This window comes from Cibotium barometz, chromosome 24 (genome assembly GCF_041138505.1).
Source record: "Cibotium barometz isolate CiBa-2024 chromosome 24, ASM4113850v1, whole genome shotgun sequence".
In the NCBI taxonomy this organism is placed as follows: Eukaryota; Viridiplantae; Streptophyta; class Polypodiopsida; order Cyatheales; family Cibotiaceae; genus Cibotium; species Cibotium barometz.
Window position 1 is genome coordinate 55,784,942 of NC_141069.1, and position 19,351 is coordinate 55,804,292.

General features: G+C 46.0%; 1 protein-coding gene across 10 annotated transcripts in view; it reads left to right on the forward strand.

Annotated features, from left to right (window-relative positions):
• Positions 1 to 19,240, forward strand: part of LOC147625468 (pentatricopeptide repeat-containing protein At5g39350-like) — an 87,070-nt gene extending 67,830 nt beyond the window's left edge. For 4 of the 10 annotated variants that reach the window (XM_086818804.1, XM_086818812.1, XM_086818803.1 and 1 more), the window contains exon 3: positions 18,547 to 19,240. The gene's annotated coding sequence lies outside the window, so the exon portion shown is untranslated. Of the gene's footprint in view, positions 1 to 16,764; positions 18,294 to 18,358; positions 18,420 to 18,546 lie in introns of those variants that run through there. The other 6 variants (XM_086818814.1, XM_086818806.1, XM_086818815.1 and 3 more) reach the window with 4 other exon arrangements.
• The last annotated feature ends 111 nt before the right edge of the window (positions 19,241 to 19,351 follow it).

Here is a 19,351-nt window from a genome sequence, read left to right on the forward strand (position 1 = left end):
GATCACCTTCATGCATAAAGGCCGAGAACATGTAATTGATGCTGGTGAAGAGGGTGATACCATTCCCCTTGTATCTCATGTCCAAATTAAGAAAGTAATGAAAAAGAGTATTTTTGCGTACTTGATCTTTGTACGAGATCCTGTTGAGGAAAATAATGTACATGTAAACACTCTTTGTAATGATAGGCTGAAATTTTTGCAAGAGCACAATGATTGTTTTGCTGATGAGTTACCAAATGAGTTACCACCTGTACGACCGAAAGATCATCGCATTGATCTTGTGCCGGGTAGCTCACCACGTAATTTAATCGTGTAAGTGCATCCCAAAAAGAGGAGATCATGAAACAAGTAAATGAGCTTCTTGAGAAGGGTTTGGTTCAGCCAAGCTCTTCCCCATATTGTTCACCCGTCCTCTTACTTCAAAAGAAGGATGGATCCTTTCGTATGTGTGTGGATTATAGAGCTTTGAATAAGCTTACCATCAAGAATCGGTTTTCGATTCCACGCATAGATGACATCCTTGACAAGTTGGATGGATCGGCATGCTTTAGCCGAATTGATCTCAAGAGTGGATATCATCAAGTGCGTGTAGTGCTTGAGGATGTACACAAAACTGCTTTCAGGACAGCATTTGGGCTTTATGAGTATCTTGTTATGCCTTTTGGTCTTACAAATGTCCCGGCTACATTCAATAGAATGATGGATCGCATATTCCGTGGGTACAGGAAATTTATAGGTGTCTTCTTTGATGACATCCTAGTCTTCTCGAAGATCGAAGAAGAGCATAAAGCTCATTTGGCTATTGTTTTTGAAGAGCTCCATAAGCATAAACTCTTCATAAATGCAAAGAAGAGTGAGTTCTTCTTGTCAGAGATACATTATCTTGGGCATATTGTGTCCAAAGATGGAGTGCGGATGGATCTTGCAAAGATTGATGCAATTCGGAATTGGCCCGAATTGAGTTCGGTGCATGAGATCCTTAGTTTTCTTGGATTATGCTCTTACTACCGCAGGTTCATTCGGCACTTTGCATGGATTGCTTCTCCTTTGCATGATTTGACAAAGAAGAAGGCCGTGTTCAAATGGATTAATGTAGAGAGAGATGCATTCCTCAAATTGAAAGATGCAAATACTCATGGTCCAGTGTTGATCGTTCCGGATTCGCAACAAAAGCCTTTTTGTGTGGAATGTGATGCATCTGGAAATTGCATAGGGAGCTGTCCTTAATCAAGAGGGACATGTCGTGGCTTATGAGAGTCGTAGATTGCATGATGCAGAGCTATCTCTTGGCATTTATGAGAAAGAGCTCTTGGCTGTAATTCATGCACTACTATATGGAAACATTACCTTCTTGGGGCTGATTTCACTGTGAAGACAAATCACCAGAGTTTGAGATATTTTCTTACTCAAACTAAGTTATCAGAGAAGCATATGAGGATGGCCAATTTCCTCTCTATGTTTCATTTTCAGATCTTGCACACCCCGGGAAAGAAGAATGTAGTGGCCAATGCATTGTCACGAAAGCCGTATGTAGCAGCTATCTCGATTGCCTCTCATGGGGACTTGTCTACCATGCGTGATTTGTATCATACGGATGCTGATTTTGCCACTATTTGGGCTGATTTGATGGCTGGTCATGCACATGTCTCATATGTGATCAAAGAGGGTTATCTCATGAAAGATAATTGCCTATGTGTGGTGTCTGTGACATGAGGCAAAAGGTTGTGGATGAGTGCCATGCTCCTCCATATGCTAGTCATAGAGGCATAATGCCTACTACGTACATGATTGAGCGGTATTTCTTTTGGCCAGGTATGCGGAAGGACAGAGGCACATGTACGTGCATGTATCACCTGTTAAAAGGTCAAATTTGATAGGCAAAAGGCACCAGGTTTGCTTCAGCCATTGCCTATTCCCATGCAGCCATGGGAAAGTATTACAATGGATTTCATGATGGACTTGCCACGTACCCAACAAGGTAATGATGCAATTATGACAATTGTGGACAGGTTTAGCAAGCAAGCTCATTTCTTGCCGGTCAAAAAGACCATCAAAGCTGAGCATATGGTTAAAATATATCTTGCACAAGTGTTCAAACATCATGGAATGCCGAAGTCCATTGTGGGGGATAGAGATCCCAGGACTACAAGTCTCTTTTGGCGGGCCTTATTTGATAATATGGGCACCAAATTGGACTTCTCATCAGCTTATCACCCTCAAACGGATGGGCAAAGTGAGGCTGCAAATTCAGCCGTGTTGGATCTCTTGAAATGTTATGTGGTGGATCAGAAGTCTTCTTGGGAGAAGTACTTACCGCTTGTGGAATTTGCATACAACAACACAGCGCATGCATCTACGGGAAAGGCCCCGTTTGAGATTGTTTATGGTAAGGTGGTTTTGCCACCCATCCTTCGCACAAAGGATGAGATATTTGCAGCTGATGAGTATGTAGGAGACTTGGATATTGCTTTTGCTCAGGTGCGGACAGCCATTGCAAGGTCACAAGACAAGCATAAAAAGGCTGCCGCCGACAAGCATAGAAGGCAATTGGATGTTAAAGAGAATGATTGGGTATTGCTGAAATTTGAGAAAGCAAGACTTGCAAAGAGGCCTGGCAAAGAGGGTGCATATCCTAAGCTTGCAACCAGGTACTATGGGCCTTTTCGAGTGATCGAGAAGATCAATGAAGTGGCTTTCAGATTGGCATTACCTAGTCATTGGCACATACACAATGCTTTTCATGTGAGTCTCCTTCGCAAGTATGTGGGGCCGGAGCCCAGTGAAATGGTCATTGAGGATCCACCAAAAGTGGATGAGCTTGAGGAGATCTTGCAGCCAGAACCTGACGTACTCTACTGGCTCCCCTTGGAAAGTGAACTGAGGCTCTGATCTCGTCACCCATGCCTGTTTGGTGTTAAACACCATAACCTTGGTTTTCCCAAGGTTCACTGTCACATCTCTATCCGCACAGAAAGCCTGTAATGCATCGAGGTGTCTCTGTAATCCCTCCGGAGAGTCTGAGATTAGAACAATATCATTAGCTGGGTATCAACACCCCTGCCAGGCATGCCCCGGGGCCTCCCAATCTGTCTACATAATCAGAGACCGCATCAATGTATAGTCCAAAGAGGGTGGGCGATAGCGGGCATCCTTGCTTCACCCCTATCGTGCTGGTCACCCTATCAGATAGTCCCGCCTGGAGCTCGGACTCTGCCTGTCACAGACTCATACAAGGCATATATCCCCCACTGCATATCCTCGGGTACCTCAATGTCATGCAATCTGTGCATAAGCCTGGAATGTGGTACGGTATCGAAGGCTTTGCGGAAGTCCACAAAGCAGCAACATATCCTTCTCTTCTGTGCCCTGCCCTCTTCAATAAGTGCCCGAAGTGTCAGTATGTGATCCAAGGTAGTAAATCCTCTCCTGAAGCCAGCCTGTCCATGTGCTCGATGACCATGCCTCTGCCCATCGGCTCAGCTCCGACTCCAAATAGAGCCATATAATTTGGCCAAGTAATGACCAATCATGATCGTCCTGTAGTTGCCGGGTACCATGGGGTCCCCACTCTTAAAGAGTGGTACAATGATATGCTCTGTCCAGCTTGTCGAAAAACCCTCACAAATGGCTCGATTAAACACATGTACGATGAGCGGAGCCAAAGTGTCTCGTGCATATGAGAAGTGCTCTCCAACTAGCCCATCATGATCCTGTGCCTTTCCATTCTGTAACCTGTCTATCGCATCTAGCACCATCCGCATAGTATAAAAGGTGCTGCTAGCAGGTCTAGCTCCTAGTGGAGGGGGGGTGGGGGGCTGTCCTGGCGCATCATATAGCTCTCTAGCATAGGTATGCCATGCCTCAAGTGCGGTAATCGGAGTACCAGGCTGTCTCTCCTGAAACATCTTCCATGCCCTCTTGCTGTCCTTCCCCAGGAATAGTTGGTAGATCTCCTCGTCTAGCTTAGCCAGATAGGCTCGTTTCTTCCTCCGCACAAGGCGCCGAAAGATCATCCTAGCCTGTCTATGCGTGTGAGACCCAATGGCAATCTCACGCTGTAGTTGTGCTTGTGTCTCACGACACTCATCATCATACCAACTGTTCTGTGGGGCAGTGCTGCGGGGGTGGGTGGAAGGGATAATAGTGCAGGGAAACGCATATGAGGAGGATGCATGTAGTACACCTGCCAATCCTCTCGTGATCTCGTCCAGAGGGCTATGCGGGTCTAAAGCGAACAAGCCATCAGATACTGCATCTCGATAAACCCCAACTGTCTCACGTGTAAATTGATATCTCGGGTACCTAGGTAGAGGAGTGGCTAGCCCATCTCTCGGGGATCTACCTACTAGTGTGAAACTCAGGTATGCATGATTGGTTGCTATCCCAATGGGCCTACTGGAAATCGTGAAACCCCGCACATCAGGTATCAATGAAGGAGATCCCATCAAGTAGTCCACTGTGCTCGCTCCCTCTTTAGAGTTCCAGTGTGTGAGAGCATTTGATCCTTGCCATCTCGATAAGCCGTTGTATATGACCAACCCATGTGCACTCCCGAGTGAGAGAAAATGCCTGCCATAATCTGTAATCTCCCCCTCATCCTGTGCTGATCTCTGCAACCCTACATCCTCTACCGTGATCTCCCGGTACAGAGCCTCTCGAGTATCATACAACTCTGTCTGCTCTGTGCCTGTACATGCATTAAAGTCTCCCAGTAGTAATATGTCTCCCATGCTGGCAAACCTCATGTATCATCATATAGTGGTATATAGGGCGACTCTCCTGATGGTGCAAACCTGGAGTGGGCTGGGGGAAAGTAGCATACCGCCACATATAGCTCGCGGAGCCCCTCTTTGCATATTCGGACCCACATGTACCTCGTATCTGTATCTCTATGTACCACATGTATTTTGTCACAAAGCTCATCCCTGTAAAGTATTGCCACTCCTCCAAATCCTCTGGTACCTCCCACTGTGCGTGGCTAAGGGCTGATTCCCATCTATAACCCCGGACGTCAGGAAGCCTCTTGTTTGTGCACTGATGGGTCTCTGTATACATAGCAATATCACTGTGTCTGATAGTATCTTTAAAGTATCCTGCATCTGTTCTAAGGGCTCTGTTGCAATTCCACAACGTGAATCGTAGGGTCTCATAGGCCGTGCACCATCAAGCGGGCCTCCTCTCCGTAATAATGACTCGGCCATCTCTGTATACCGATCATTTCCCCTCTTTCCTTGCCTCAAGCACATGCGGCATGTGTTCCTTCCGGTGTGCTATCTGTGCCGGTGTAAGATCCTCATCCAAATAAATCTTTTCCACCATCCTTTTGGAGAGGAAGGCCTTCTTCTTCTCCAAGTCACCAAACCTGATGATCAATATCTTCGCCCAGGTTTCATCTCTGCCTACTTGCCATGCTCCGGTAATGGGTACATCAGTGGCTCCAATTTTTGTTGGAAGAGCTTTTGCATCCTCTTGGGGATTTCCCTTATCTTCCCACCCAACTACACGTACATGTAAGGCACGTGCCCGTCTCTTGGCTTCCTCTTCCAATGTAGCATTCATCACCTCTACTTTTGTTGATTGGTGTATCCTTCTGTTTTTTTACTACTTCAATCCATGGGTTGACTTCTTCAATTTGTTTCTTTGTGGCATTGGCAATTTCAGCCCATGAATGCATTTCCTTCTTACCTACAGCCACTTTTGCCTTACATGATTCCAAAGTGTTTTGCATTTCTGTGATGTCTTTTTCGCGGTCAGCCATACATGTCTTCAAAGTGCCTTCATACAATGCAACTGTTGTGCCAATCTCTCAGAGCATGTCATCCTTCCATTTCTGCACCTCTTTTTTCATTTTCGTGTGCATCAAGGCTTGGGCTAATTCCATCTCAACCCGTACTTGGGCTTGCATTTCTCCCTTCAATTGGACATATATCTCTTCCTTCAGCGTTTCGTATATCACTTTCCTTTGGGCATGCATCTGCTCGGTCCATTCCTTTTCAAGCTCCTGTCGCATGGTGTTCATCTCTGTCCTTATGTGAAGCTGTAGCTCCTCATAAAGAGCCTCATCTCATCGGGCCATCTTCGTAATCCTTCGTGAGCAAGGGACATGATTCCATCCCTCAGTCTTCTGCGATAGGCATTTCGTGCCTATCGTGGGGGTGTGATCTCATCGGGCCATCTTCGTAATCCTTCGTGAGCCAGGGGACATGATTCCATCCCTCAGTCTTCTGCGATAGGCATTTCGTGCCTTCGTGGGGGTGTGAAAGGTTGTCTCACCATCCTGTTTCCCCTCTAGGGGTTGAGACATGTTTTCCCCTACTAGTTGCTGCCTTGGGGACCTGAGCAAGGGTGGGTAGAAAAAGGAAGCAGCACGCGGAAATTTGGATGGGAAAAGGAAGCAGAACTGAGAACTGGCAATGCTGTGTTGTTCTGCACAGGACAGCAACAGGTGAAGAGACGCAGCCAGGCAGTAGGTAAGGAGACGGCGCAGTTGCTGGGCAGAGAGGCGACAGAGTAAAAAATGGGGGACGGCGCTGCTGGACAGAGCAAGGGATGCACAGGATTGAAGGCGGCACTGTAGGTGGTGCTGGAGGGCTGAAGGTGGTACTGTAGGGCTGAAGGCTAAGGAAGCAGAACTGAGAATTGGCAATGCTGTGTTGCTGCAGCAGCAGGCGGAAATTTGGGTGGGAAAAGGAAGCAGAACTGAGAACTGGCAATGCTGTGTTGTTCTGCACAGGACAGCAACAGGTGAAGAGACGCAGCCAGGCAGTAGGTAAGGAGACGGCGCAGCTGCTGGGCAGAGAGGCGAGACAGTAAAAAGTGGGGGACGGCGCTACTGGACAGAGCAAGGGCTGCACAGGATTGAAGGCGGCACTGTAGGTGGTGCTGCAGGGCCGAAGGTGGTACTGTAGGGCTGAAGGCTAAGGAAGCAGAACTGAGAACTGGCAATGCTGTGTTGTTGTGTAGCAGCAGGCGGAAATTTGGGTGGGAAAAGGAAGAAGCAGAACTGAGAACTGGCAATGCTGTGTTGTTGTAGCAGCAGGCGGAAATTTGGGTGGGAAAAGGAAGCAGAACTGAGAACTGGCAATGCTGTGTTGTTCTGCACAGGACAGCAACAGGTGAAGAGACGCAGCGAGGCAGTAGGTAAGGAGACGGCGCAGTTGCTAGGCAGAGAGGCGACACAGTAAAAAGTGGGGGACGGCACTGCTGGACAGAGCAAGGGCTGCACAGGATTGAAGGCGGCACTGTAGGTGGTGCTGCAGGGCCAAAGGTGGTACTGTAGGGGGCTGAAGGCTAAGGAAGCAGAACTGAGAACTGGCAATGCTGTGTTGTTACAGCAGCAGGTGGAAATTTGGGTGGGAAAAGGAAGCAGAACTGAGAACTGGCAATGCTGTGTTGTTCTGCACAGGACAGCAACTGGTGAAGAGACGCAGCCAGGCAGTAGGTAAGGAGACGGTTCAGTTGTTGGGCAGAGGCGACACAGTAAAAAGTGGAGGACGGCGCTGCTGGACAGAGCAAGGGCTGCACAGGATTGAAGGCGGCACTGTAGGTGGTGCTGCAAGGCCGAAGGTGGTACTGTAGGGCTGAAGGCTGCGCTGCAGGGCTTAAGGCGGCGCTGCAGGATATACAGGTGAATAAGTGCAGCCGACTGAGGAGGGCGCTACCTAGAGAGAGAGAGAGAGAGAGAGAGAGAGAGAGAGAGATGAATGGGAGAGACAGGAATTAGGGTTAGGTTAGAGTATTCATGTGGGACACATACACAGAGAAGAAACAACAAGGGAGAGAGAGAGAGTTGTGGGGATAAGTCAACTCATGATGTTATGAGTGTGTGACTCCCCTATCACACATGTATATTGCACTAGTACACATAGTGCACTTAGTACATTAAAAGTACTAAGTGTACTATGTACTATAACTTATGGGCTTGTACACACTATAAGGATGGGCATAATGCCTTTACCCCAACAACCTCCCACTTAAAGGCAAAGTGCCCTTAACTGAAGGAAAAGAAAAATCAGCATGTACATGATAATATACAAGGCCATATCAAGGCTGAAACTGGCCTCATCCAATGCCCATCAAGTGTCTGCAATGAGCAAACCGCTCCGGAGGCAAACTCTTTGTCAACAGATCAACCGGGTTGTCATCCGTATGAATCTTAACAAGCTGAATTTGCTTGTTCTCTATCACCTCTCTGATGAAGTGATATTCACATCCACATGCTTCGTCTTTGCATGAAAGACAGGGTTCTTTGCCAACTGGATGGCACTCTGACTATCACAATGCAACAATGGAATATCCCCTGTATATCCCAAATCAACCACTAACCGAGATAGCCATAATGCCTCCTTGCAAGCCTCTGTGGCTGCAATATACTCGGCCTCTGTAGTAGATAAGGCTGTGCACTTCTGCATCCTGGATATCCATGACACAGCACCTCCTGTGAATGTAAACACATAACCGGTAGTAGACTTCCGGTTATCTGGATGACCGGCATAATCCGAATCCGTGTAACCATGCACTAATGCATCCTGTTTGCCAAAGCAAATGCACATATCCTGTGTGCCCTTCAGGTATCTCATGACACCTTTCACTGCTTCCCAATGCTTCTTGCCAGGGTTGGCCATGTATCTAGAAACCACTCCCACTGCAAATGCAATGTCCGGCCTAGTAGCAACCATGGCATACATGAGACTGCCACAAGCTGAAGCATACGGAATCTTGGCCATATCAGCCCTGTCTCTATCCGACTGTGGGCTGTCCATAGCACTGAGTTTCACATATGGAGGCAAAGGAGTACTAGTCTTCTTCCCCCCGTCTATGTTGAACCTCTGCAAAACTTTGCCAATGTATTCCTTCTGAGACAAATACAACACATGCTGATTTCTGTCCCGAAGTATCCGCATACCCAAAATGTGATTTGCATCACCCAAATCCTTCATATCAAAGGTTTGATGCAGCCTCTGCTTCAAGGCATCCATCTCTTTACGAGATTTCCTGGCAATCAACATATCATCAACATACAAGATGAGGATCAATAGACTGCCATCCAAAGCTTTCTTGGTGTATAAGCAGTGATCTATGTCACTTCTCCTGAATTTCTGTGATTTCATGAATGTATCAAATTTATGATACCATTCTCTTGGTGCCTGTTTGAGCCCATAAAGACTCTTTTTCAGCTTGCATACAAGCTTCTCCTTTCCACTCACTGCATAACCCTCTGGCTGCTGCATATATATCTCCTCATGGAGATCACCGTGAAGAAAAGCAGTCTTCACATCCATCTGAATCAAGTCCAGATCATCATGCGCAACCAAAGCTAACACAGCTCTAAGTGTGGTCATTTTGACCATTGGAGAGAAGATCTCCTCAAAGTCCACACCATATTCCTGCTTGAAGCCCTTAGCCACTAACCTGGCTTTGTATCTTGGCTTTGCATCTGGTGCAACTTTGAGTCTGTAAACCCACTTGCATGGCAAAACCTTCTTGCCTGCAGGCAAATGCACCAATTTCCATGTTCCATTTTTGTGCAGAGAATCCATCTCTGACTTCATGGCACGCTCCCAAAGAGCCTTGTCTGCCCTCTGTAAAGCCTCCTTATAACATGAGGGCTCCCCACAGTCAGTAAGCATCAAGTAGTCAACCCCTGGAACAAACCTGTGAGGGGCTCTGGAGGGTCTAGTGGACCTCCGTACCCAATGACCATCATTTGCAGGTTGCTGTCCAGCCTGCATATCACCCATTGGTGGCTCCTGTTCCATGCCATAAGGCTGAAAAATCATGCCCGGTATCTCCTCTAACTGTGGTATATCCATAGGGATATCTTCTGCCATCTCTGGCTGTCCATTTGGACCATTTTCAGCACCATTTAAGGGCTGGTTTTCTTGCTGTAATGGCTGATTTACAGTCCTTGGTTGTTGTCCATGATGTCCATCATCGTCAAAGATGACTCTGCAAGGCTCCTGTTGCCTTGCAGGCTCCTTATACATGCATGTTTCATCAAAAATGACATCATTGCTGCGTATGATCTTTTTATTCACGGGATCCCAAAGTCTAGACCCCATTTCACCTCTGTCACCATATCCTAGGAATATGCATTTGTGAGACTTAGGATCAAGTTTGGTGCGCATTTCCATGCGTATGTGCACGTACGCAACGCAACCAAACACTCTCAAGTGCTTGTATGAAGGAGGCTTCCCTGTCCATACTTCCTCTGGCACTTTCCCACCAAGCCTGGTGTTAGGTGACCTGTTTATAAGGTGAACGGCTGTCATAACAGCTTCAGCCCAAAAACCATGAGGTAATGCAGCATGTGACAACATAGAACGGACCTTCTCCTGAATGGTCCTGTTCATCCTCTCTGCTGTCCCGTTTTGTGGAGGATCATAAGGAGTAGAGAGCTCCCTCTTGATGCCTTTAGCATCACAAAAGTCCTGAAACTGTTTGGACATGTACTCTCCACCATTGTCGGAACGCAAAGCTTTCAGTGTTTTGCCAGTTTGATTCTCAACAAGAGCAACAAACTTCTCAAACACTGAGAATGTATCACTCTTCAAACGAAGAGGATAAACCCACACCTTGCGTGTGGCATCATCTATAAAAGACACAAAGTATTTTGCCCCTCCCAAAGAAAGCTGAGGCATCTCACATACATCTGTATGCACAAGCTCTAACTGAGCATCTTTCTGTCCAAGAGCTTTCTTGTGGGGGCACTGTAGTTGCCTACCATATATACAATGCTCACAAAACTGAAAACTTGAAAACTTTAGAGAAGGCAAGTAACCCAAACAAGACAATTGCTCCATTCCTTTGACACTCATGTGTCCCAACCGGCTATGCCACATAGAGATTTCCGGCAGCTTTGCATGCATGAAATAAAGAGTGTCCACCTTAGAGCCTCTGGCAACAACCAGTGAGCCCTTACTAATCTTCCACTTTCCACGACCAAATGTGGTAACATAATCAGTATCATTAAGCTGTCCAGTAGAAAGCAGGTTCTTCTTGATCTCAGGCACATGCCTGACATCATGGAGCATAAGCTGTGAGCCATCTGAAAACACAAGCCTCACATCACCTCTGCCAAGAATCTTGCATGCATGGTTATCACCCAAATAAACCACTCCTTCATTGCCAGCAGTATACCTGACAAACAAGTCTCTGCAACCTGTGACATGAAAGGAGGCACCTGAATCAATGATCCATGAGTGCATACCATGACCACCTGTAAGAAGTGAATGGGCATCAAGTGAAGACGTAAATAGGACCTCATCCTCAGTGCCACCTGCATGTGACACATTGATTTCTTCAATCTTGACTCCACTTTTGCCCTTTGGCTTTACATCTTTGGCTTCATCTTTCTCTTTGTCTTTGCCTTTTCCCTTTTCCTTTTGATCATTTTTCCATTTGTAGCATTGCTTTTTAATGTGTCCCTTCTTGCCATAATAATGGCATTCCAAATCCTTTTTGGAGCGAGACTTGCTCCTTCCCCTTTCTTGGCTTTTTCCCCTTTGTTGGGATCTCCCACGTGCATTCATTGCATTGGACTTTCCAACAGAGTTGTTTTTCCTGTTCATCTCTTCTTGAAGAAGAGCACCCTCAACATCTGCATATGACAGCATAGCATGCGAATTGCTAGTGGTTGTCCTGAATGTGTCCCAACTCTCTGGCAAAGTATAACAGAAAAGTGGCTTTGAACTCATCGTCCATTGCCAACTTTTGATTAATGACCTGGCTGACAATACCATTAAACTCATTTAGATGGGCTGTCAAAGACGCCCCTTCCTTCATCTGAAGACCTATGAGTTTCTTCAACCAATACACTTTGCTTGAGGCACTTTGTTGGGCATACAAGTCCTGCAATCTCTGCCACATTCCCCAAGCTGTCTTCTCTTCACGAATGCTGAAAAGTAATGAGTCTGACACAGACAACATGATAGTAGATCTTGCCAGCTCATCCATATCTTCCCACTCTTCAGCAGTAAGAGAAGCGGGCATTACATCCCTTTCTTTGATAGGCTTGTGCTGCTTCTTCTGGAGCAACACATTATAGCACTGGGTTTGCCAAATATCATAGTTATGTGAGCCTTCAAGCTTCTTTATGTGAAGCAATGAAGAGCTCTCACCTGTGGTTGCCATAGCAAAATGCAACTTGTCAAAGCCTGACTCCTTGCAAAAATGTTCAAACACTGCACCAAAAGCACACAAAGTGCTCACAGTTTTTCTCCCAAGCTTTATCTCCCACTGCGGAAGCACAAATGCAACTTTTCTCCCACTTTATGTGATGAAATCACCAAAATCTGGTTGCTGCAGATTTTGGACAGCACCTTAAATGTGCTCTGTTGCCCTTCCAAAGTACTGTACAGCAGTACCAAGTGCTCACCAATGATGTACCAAACCTGTACCGGCAAGTACAGCAGCTGAAATTGAACCTTTTGGTCACTCAAAACAGTGTACAGCCATGCCAAAACTTGCACAAAGCTGTGCCAAATCTGTACCAGTAGGTACAGTAGCAATAAATGCTCTCCTGGCTGTCCAAATGAGTGAAAATCAGACTTTTACAGTCCCGAACACTGCATACAACAGTTCCGAACAAAAATTGGGCAAAAGCCCCTTGACTGCAAGCTGATTTTTGAGGATTCAAGGCATAAATGTCTTGCCTGCTGCTTTGCCAAGCTTAACAAGCATACAAACTTGAAAAGCCCCTTGATTTAAGATCAATTGCTGATCATACATGGTACATTGACGCACATGAAGGCATCCAGAGTGTTCACGATGCTTCCCCCTGGCCACATATACATCAATACATGAAACCCCCTTGATTTACAGGCACATTGAGTGCTTGTAAGGCATCAACACATTATCCACAGCATCAAATGCGATTGCCTGCATGCAAATCAATCCAATCGGCACAAAAGCCCCTTGATTTGCACTGCAATTTGCTGCAATTTTGCCCAAATGTGCGATTTCTCACATTATACAGCATGTATGAGTGCTTAATTGCACAATTACATCAAAAGCCCCAAATTTCGACATCCAATTTCCTGCAAATTGATCCTGATTGTGACTAATTTCTTGCAAATTGATCCTGATTGTGACCAATGTCACCCAATTTTGCCAATTTTGCTCAAAATTGAGCAATTCGACACCTGTACCTGCTCAATTGTTGATTGTACTTGCTCAATTGCAAATCCCAAAAAAATTGAGGAAAATACCTTGTAATTTCTGATTTTTCTTCAATTTGCAGGCTGAATTTTGTTGTTGCAGGAAAAGGGGTGATGATGCTGCTGCTGCAGAAAAGGGAGGTGGCTATGAAGATCAGTCTGTGCCTGTTTGAGGGTTTACGAAGGGGCTTGCCTCATCAACAGCTTGTCTGCTGGCCCGTTTCAGGCAGGGCGTCCGTGTGTCAATAAGAAGTTGATGCCGCTGCGAGCTGCTTCGTGGATAGAAGCTGTTGCGTCTTCCTCCTTCATGTTCCCGAAAACGTTACCGAGGGGGGAGGCACCAAAGCCAAGCTTGCTGACAAGTAGCCCCGTGCGGCCAAGCTCGCTGAAGCTCACGCCTAGTGGCTCGCTACACGATTAGTGACCAACGCTTGCTGCCAGCTGACGTGTATTACGCTTTGTAGCGCTACACGATTAACGCCTTGTTGACGTATTCGCCTTGGCCTGTATTTTCGCCTGCTTCGCCTTGTTGACGTATTTGCATGCTTCGCCTAGCGCCAGTCTACACCCCGTGCGCTGCTACGTTTTTTTTTGGACCAACGCCTCAACGCCTGCTGTGCGCTGGAACTCCACGCTCACACAGCCTTACTCTTCTTTGTTACACTTTAAGGCCACCAGCGCCTTGCTGCTTACACAGACAGCCTAGCGTTCAACACAAGCAGCACAAGCCTTGATTTGCTACCGAAGCCCGGAGAGAAATCAGCGCCTGCACCTTCTTCTCCTCTACAGCAAATTCGACACAACCATGTTGGAAGTTCAGGCTCTGATACCAGTTGAATGGGAGAAACAGGAATTAGGGTTAGGTTAGAGTATTCATGTGGGAGACATACACAGAGAAGAAACAACAAGGGAGAGAGAGAGAGTTGTGGGGATAAGTCAACTCATGGTGTTATGAGTGTGTGACTCCCCTATCACACATGTATATTGCACTAGTACACATAGTGCACTTAGTACATTAAAAGTACTAAGTGTACTATGTACTATAACTTATGGGCTTGTACACACTATAAGGGTGGGCATAACGCCTTTACCCCAACAAGAGAGAGAGAGAGAGAGAGAGAGAGAGAGAGAAGCCTCTCGGCTGTCAGCCCTTGGCTGCTTCCTGCAGCCCACCTCCTTCCAAGAGAGAGAAAGAAAGAAAGAAAGAAAGATATATTAACGTCCTGTCGCCTCCTGCAGCCTGCAGCCGCCTGCAATCCTGCCGACCCCCCTTGCAAGAGAGAGAGAGAGAGAGAGAGAGAGAGAGAGAGAGAGAGAGCGTGAGGAGCCTGCTCAGTCCTGAGAGAGAGAGAGAAATGAAATGATATATCAACGTCCTCAAAAGGCCAAAATGACCTATGAGACCAAAAAGGTTACAACAATTGGTGGATCTGATACAATGTCTGTGTAAGAAAAGCTAAAACAACTAAACAACTAACTGAAACTGAAACAACAACTATGAGGAAAAGTAAGGTACTAGGAGCTCCCAATGGCCTTTTCTTTGTAGACTGTCCTCTTCTCTGTGTGAGAATTTGCAAACGCTTCAACAAAGTGAAGCTTCAATGACCTCATCAAAGGTGACCTCAAGCCTCATCAAGGTGACAATATCTTGGTGTCACGGCAGTCTCTACAAATGCTTCAAGGCAGCTAAGTGACAAAAAGCCAACAATAGCATGTTGATTAGCGCAAGCTAATCTTTGTGAAGAAGCGCATAGTCAGCAAGTGGCTTGTATGCAGTCGTCGGGTCGCTCAACCTCTATGCTATGAGTAGTCTGAAGCTCAGCGAACTAGCTCAAGGTGCACTCTCTCATCATATTAAGATTCTCAATGTGAGAGAGAGAGAGAGAGAGAAAGAAAGATTTATTAACGTCTTCCAAAAGACCGAACTCGGCCTATGAGACAAATCAGTGTCCCTGTTTGGGGTATCCTCTGTCATCCCAACAAAATGAAAAAGTACTGAACTAAAAGAGAGAGAGAGAGAGAGAGAGAGAGAGAGAGAGAGAGAGAGAGAAAGCCCAATGGGCCTATGAGACCAAAGTGGTACAATAATGTCCATGGCATATCTCATCATGGAATGGAAAATAAAACAGAAATGAAAACATAAATCTATGAGACCAAAGTAATACAATAATGTCCATGGCATATCTCATCATGGAATGGAAAATAAAACAAAAAGAAAACATAAACATAGCTATCTCACTGGGGTGATACAAAACTGTCCATGGAAATTCATCATGGAATACTAAGAACATAGAAACATGAGAGCACATCAGCTCCGAGTAGATGGTATACCACTCTCCAAAACATGAGAGAGAAGATGGGAGAAAGAGAGACCTGCTGTCTTGCAGTTTTGGCTGCTGGCCTACTCACAAAGGGGAGAGCTGTTCACCTACAGATTGCCCGCCCATGTGCAGTCCAGACCTGCCAGTTCTCCACAGCCCAGTCCACGTGTAGTCCAGCCGTCGCCAAAGAGAGAGAGAGAAGATCGTTTCTGTCCTGTGTGCCCTCAGCGTGCAGCCCAACCAATCGACAGCTTTCCCAAGCACCAAATCTCCTGCGTGTAGCTGCAGTCCAGCCGCCCTTTCGCAAGAAAGAAAGCTGTATTAATGTCTACTAGAGGCCGAACTCGACCTATGAGACAAATCAATGTACAACTGTCAATGTCCTCTGGATGTCCAGAAAAAAAGGACAAAATAAACATGAAATAAACTATGAAAGTACTGAGCTAGTGGGGGGGTGTGATGGATGGAGCACTACTGCTAAAGGCTCGGTATGCAACCTATATGCGTAGGGTATACAAGAATGCAATGTAGATCTGACTAGCTCCAACGAGTACCATAATGGGGGTGTAATATGTGATACATAGTCGATGGGCGAGGCAAAAATCCCTTGGAGCATGATCTCCGGGTGTGAGTGTAAGTGAGCTAGCCGCTCCTGGATATGGTGCCGATGTCGAGCCCGTATCTCTGTAATCTCCCTTTGATGTAGTTTGGGAGTCTGGTAGCCTGGTGCTCTCGGTCTCTGACTGGCTCGGAGGTCCGCAGCGCGCTGAAGTGTAACCCCCTCCTAAGTCAGGGTAGGCACTGGGAGAGAGAACACCTACATGCTGTTCAGCTCCACGCTTCCTTCCAACCCACGAGTCCAAAAAGAGAGAGTCCAAAAATAACCTGGGCTTCCCCTAAAAAGGGGCACGATTCTCCAAAGGAGATATTCCTTTGGTTAAAAGGTTTTTAAAACCTTTGTCCCCTTGGCCCCTCCACACATGTGGTTTTATTAATTTTTAAAACCTTTGTCCCCTTGTCCCAAGTGTGAACATTTTAAAAAAAATGTCTTGTTCACCGACCACCATGCTTACACTTATGCTGCACAAATTCACAGGGTGATGATAGTGCACAATGCTGAAGAGAAAACCCTAACTCATAACAAACGAGTTTTTTGTACGGTTCAGCAACAGGAATGCGCTCTATATTCCTCTTGAAATATGCCTAGGGTTACCTGTTGTGTTACCTTTCTTATGCTTTCCTAGTGCTTTTGTGCATTTCTGTTCAGGATGATCTACTCTTTACAGGAAAGGAAGATCGCAACATACGGGCTTGGCATACAAGGAATGCAAAGCTTGCACCCTCAGTTACGAATGTGCACTCCAAAAGAATAAGAGGGCTCTGGGTCGGGGGCTCTGACCAAGCTTCAGAAGATGCTCCTTTCCATGTAGTCGGTGCATCATCAATTGGTGTAATACATGTTTGGGATATTTGGCTCCTAAGGATGCCTGATGGTGCAACCTTGCGAAGCCCTATGCTGGAAGCTCTCTTTGCCAAGCTCCTCATCCGACACAAGTTCTCATGGAGACTTCTCCGTCCTTTGCAAACATGCAGAAGAGTGCATCCTGGCCGTGGTAATCAATACTTTCTACTGTGCTCTCAAGAAGGTATTACCGCGTTCCTGTCCCAGCTACTTAATTGCATGCTTCAAACAAACATGCAGGTCAAGTTGAAAGAGCACCATTCACAGTGCCCCAAGCCTCAGCACATGCAGCAGATCTCGATGATTCCCCCCTTGATGCAGTTCAAAAACAAGAAGCAGTTCAGGAAGGTGCCTACCAAATCGAAGGGGAAGAGCTCAAAGGCTCTTGTGCTGTGCAGCAAGAAACTCAACTACTGCATAATGGAGTCGGACATTGAGTTCACTCAGGCCCCAGCACATGCAAATGGCAAAGGGAGAAAGAGGAAATCCACAAATTGGGAAATTTGTGTTTTTTTGTGTCATATAGCCTGGTCAAGTATGCAAGTGCTGTAGGTTACAGCCCATTTCCCTATCTCATAAAATTTATCATTTCAAAGTCCAAGTACACATGCAAACAATTCCTGTGCATAAGCATGTATAAAGCAGGGGATCGTTGCAGCTCTGGCAGTGTCAATTCTAGGGCACTGTAAGATTATATGCAAAAGTGAATGTCAGAGTGTCCCCTCATGTCATGCATGCTTTTATCTGTATAGATTTATGCCATCCAGCATAATGTGATGGGTATTCTTTATTGCGCACTCCCAATATTTCTGCAATCTTATGATCCAGGGGCAGCGTGCTATAATGTTATCGAGCATGGCATGAGAAAGCATGCATCAAGTTGCAGGTTTCTTCAAGGCTCGGCAACAGACAGGCGCACAATTATAGAGATTAGGGGGAAGAGGGGGCCTGTCGCGTGGCAATATTAAACTACACAAACCAAGGGAAACCCTTCTGGAACCTGTTCCACATGGCGCCTGTATAATCTAGAGAAGATGGGGGGGGGAGGGGGGGGGGTTGGTCACTTTGTTAGGGTCCATACTCCCATCAATTTCTGTTGAAGCCCAGCTTTCCAAGGGAAACTTGGCACACAAGAAGATCATGTGGGCGCTACAAAAGGCTCAATGTGGGTTAGTACCACCCTAGTGCCTTTTTCAAGTGTTTTTGAGCTGGATGCTGATGTGGGTTTGCTCTGATTTGATTTAATGAATGAATGTTTCTGGTACAGCCCATTTAATGAATGTTTCTGGTACAGCCCATTTAATCACCTTACAATTTGATGTATTTCAGATCAATGAAATGTTTTATCCTGAGCTTTTCTGTGCTGATAGATCTTATGTTAGGGTTCACTTCGATGAATTGGGCCTTTATGGTGATAGTGTGCAGAAGTGATAAGTTGGGTACTAGGCGATATAGAGCAGCTCTGATTTGATGCAACGAGTAAGTGTTTTTGTGATGACCCATTAATATGATGAATTCTATTTTAATGCAATGAGCAAGTGTTTTTGTGGTGACCCAATAGCTCTCAGTGTGTAACAAGCCTCATGATGTCTGCTCGTACTTGCAGGCTATGGTGCTTCTTCCTTTCCAACTGCAAAGTGCCAATCATTTTCAATATATTCATATAGTACAAAAAGGTACAAGTCTTTGGCAGCCCTATGCATGCCCAAAAGGTAACTACAATACTTACTCTATGGCCTATCACAGTAGGAGATTAGATGCCTAACAATGAGCCGAGCTTTTGCCTTTTATAGGCCTTTGAAGAATACATGAATTGGCCGACCGGTCGGTCAGTTCCTTGGACCTACAAAAAGTTTTTTCTTGCCGCCGACACCATCTACTAGATGCCTTTCTGCTGGCCGACAGAAAACTTGGTCCTTCACTATTCCTCCCATGCCTTTGACAGCTGCTGTAGCTCTAGGATCTAGTCTTTCATTTGCTGCAAATCAGGGATTAGTATTGTTGAGATATTGAGCTCAACTAGTGCTATGGCGGGCATTGATGACCCGCTTGGGTGATAGCTTCCGCACTTATGCCACTGGCATGGTTGATATGCCGCTAGTGGATGACAGGCTGTGTGACAGCCTTTTTGGAGTACTAGAGTTATGGCATAGTTATAGCGCCAGCTCATATTTTACACTATGGACCGACTGACCATTTTGTATATTATTGTAGGAGAGTACTTTGCCTTTATGTACGGACTCTTATCTTTTAGATATATGAATATAGAAAAGAGAAGAAGATAGAAGAAAATTCAGCTATCCTTCTCTTTATGGTATCAGAGCTCTGGTTCGTGTGAGAGCTGAGGAGACAAGCAAGAGGCAAGAACAAGCAAGGAAGGAAGCAGTACATGGGTAAGAGCATCATCATGT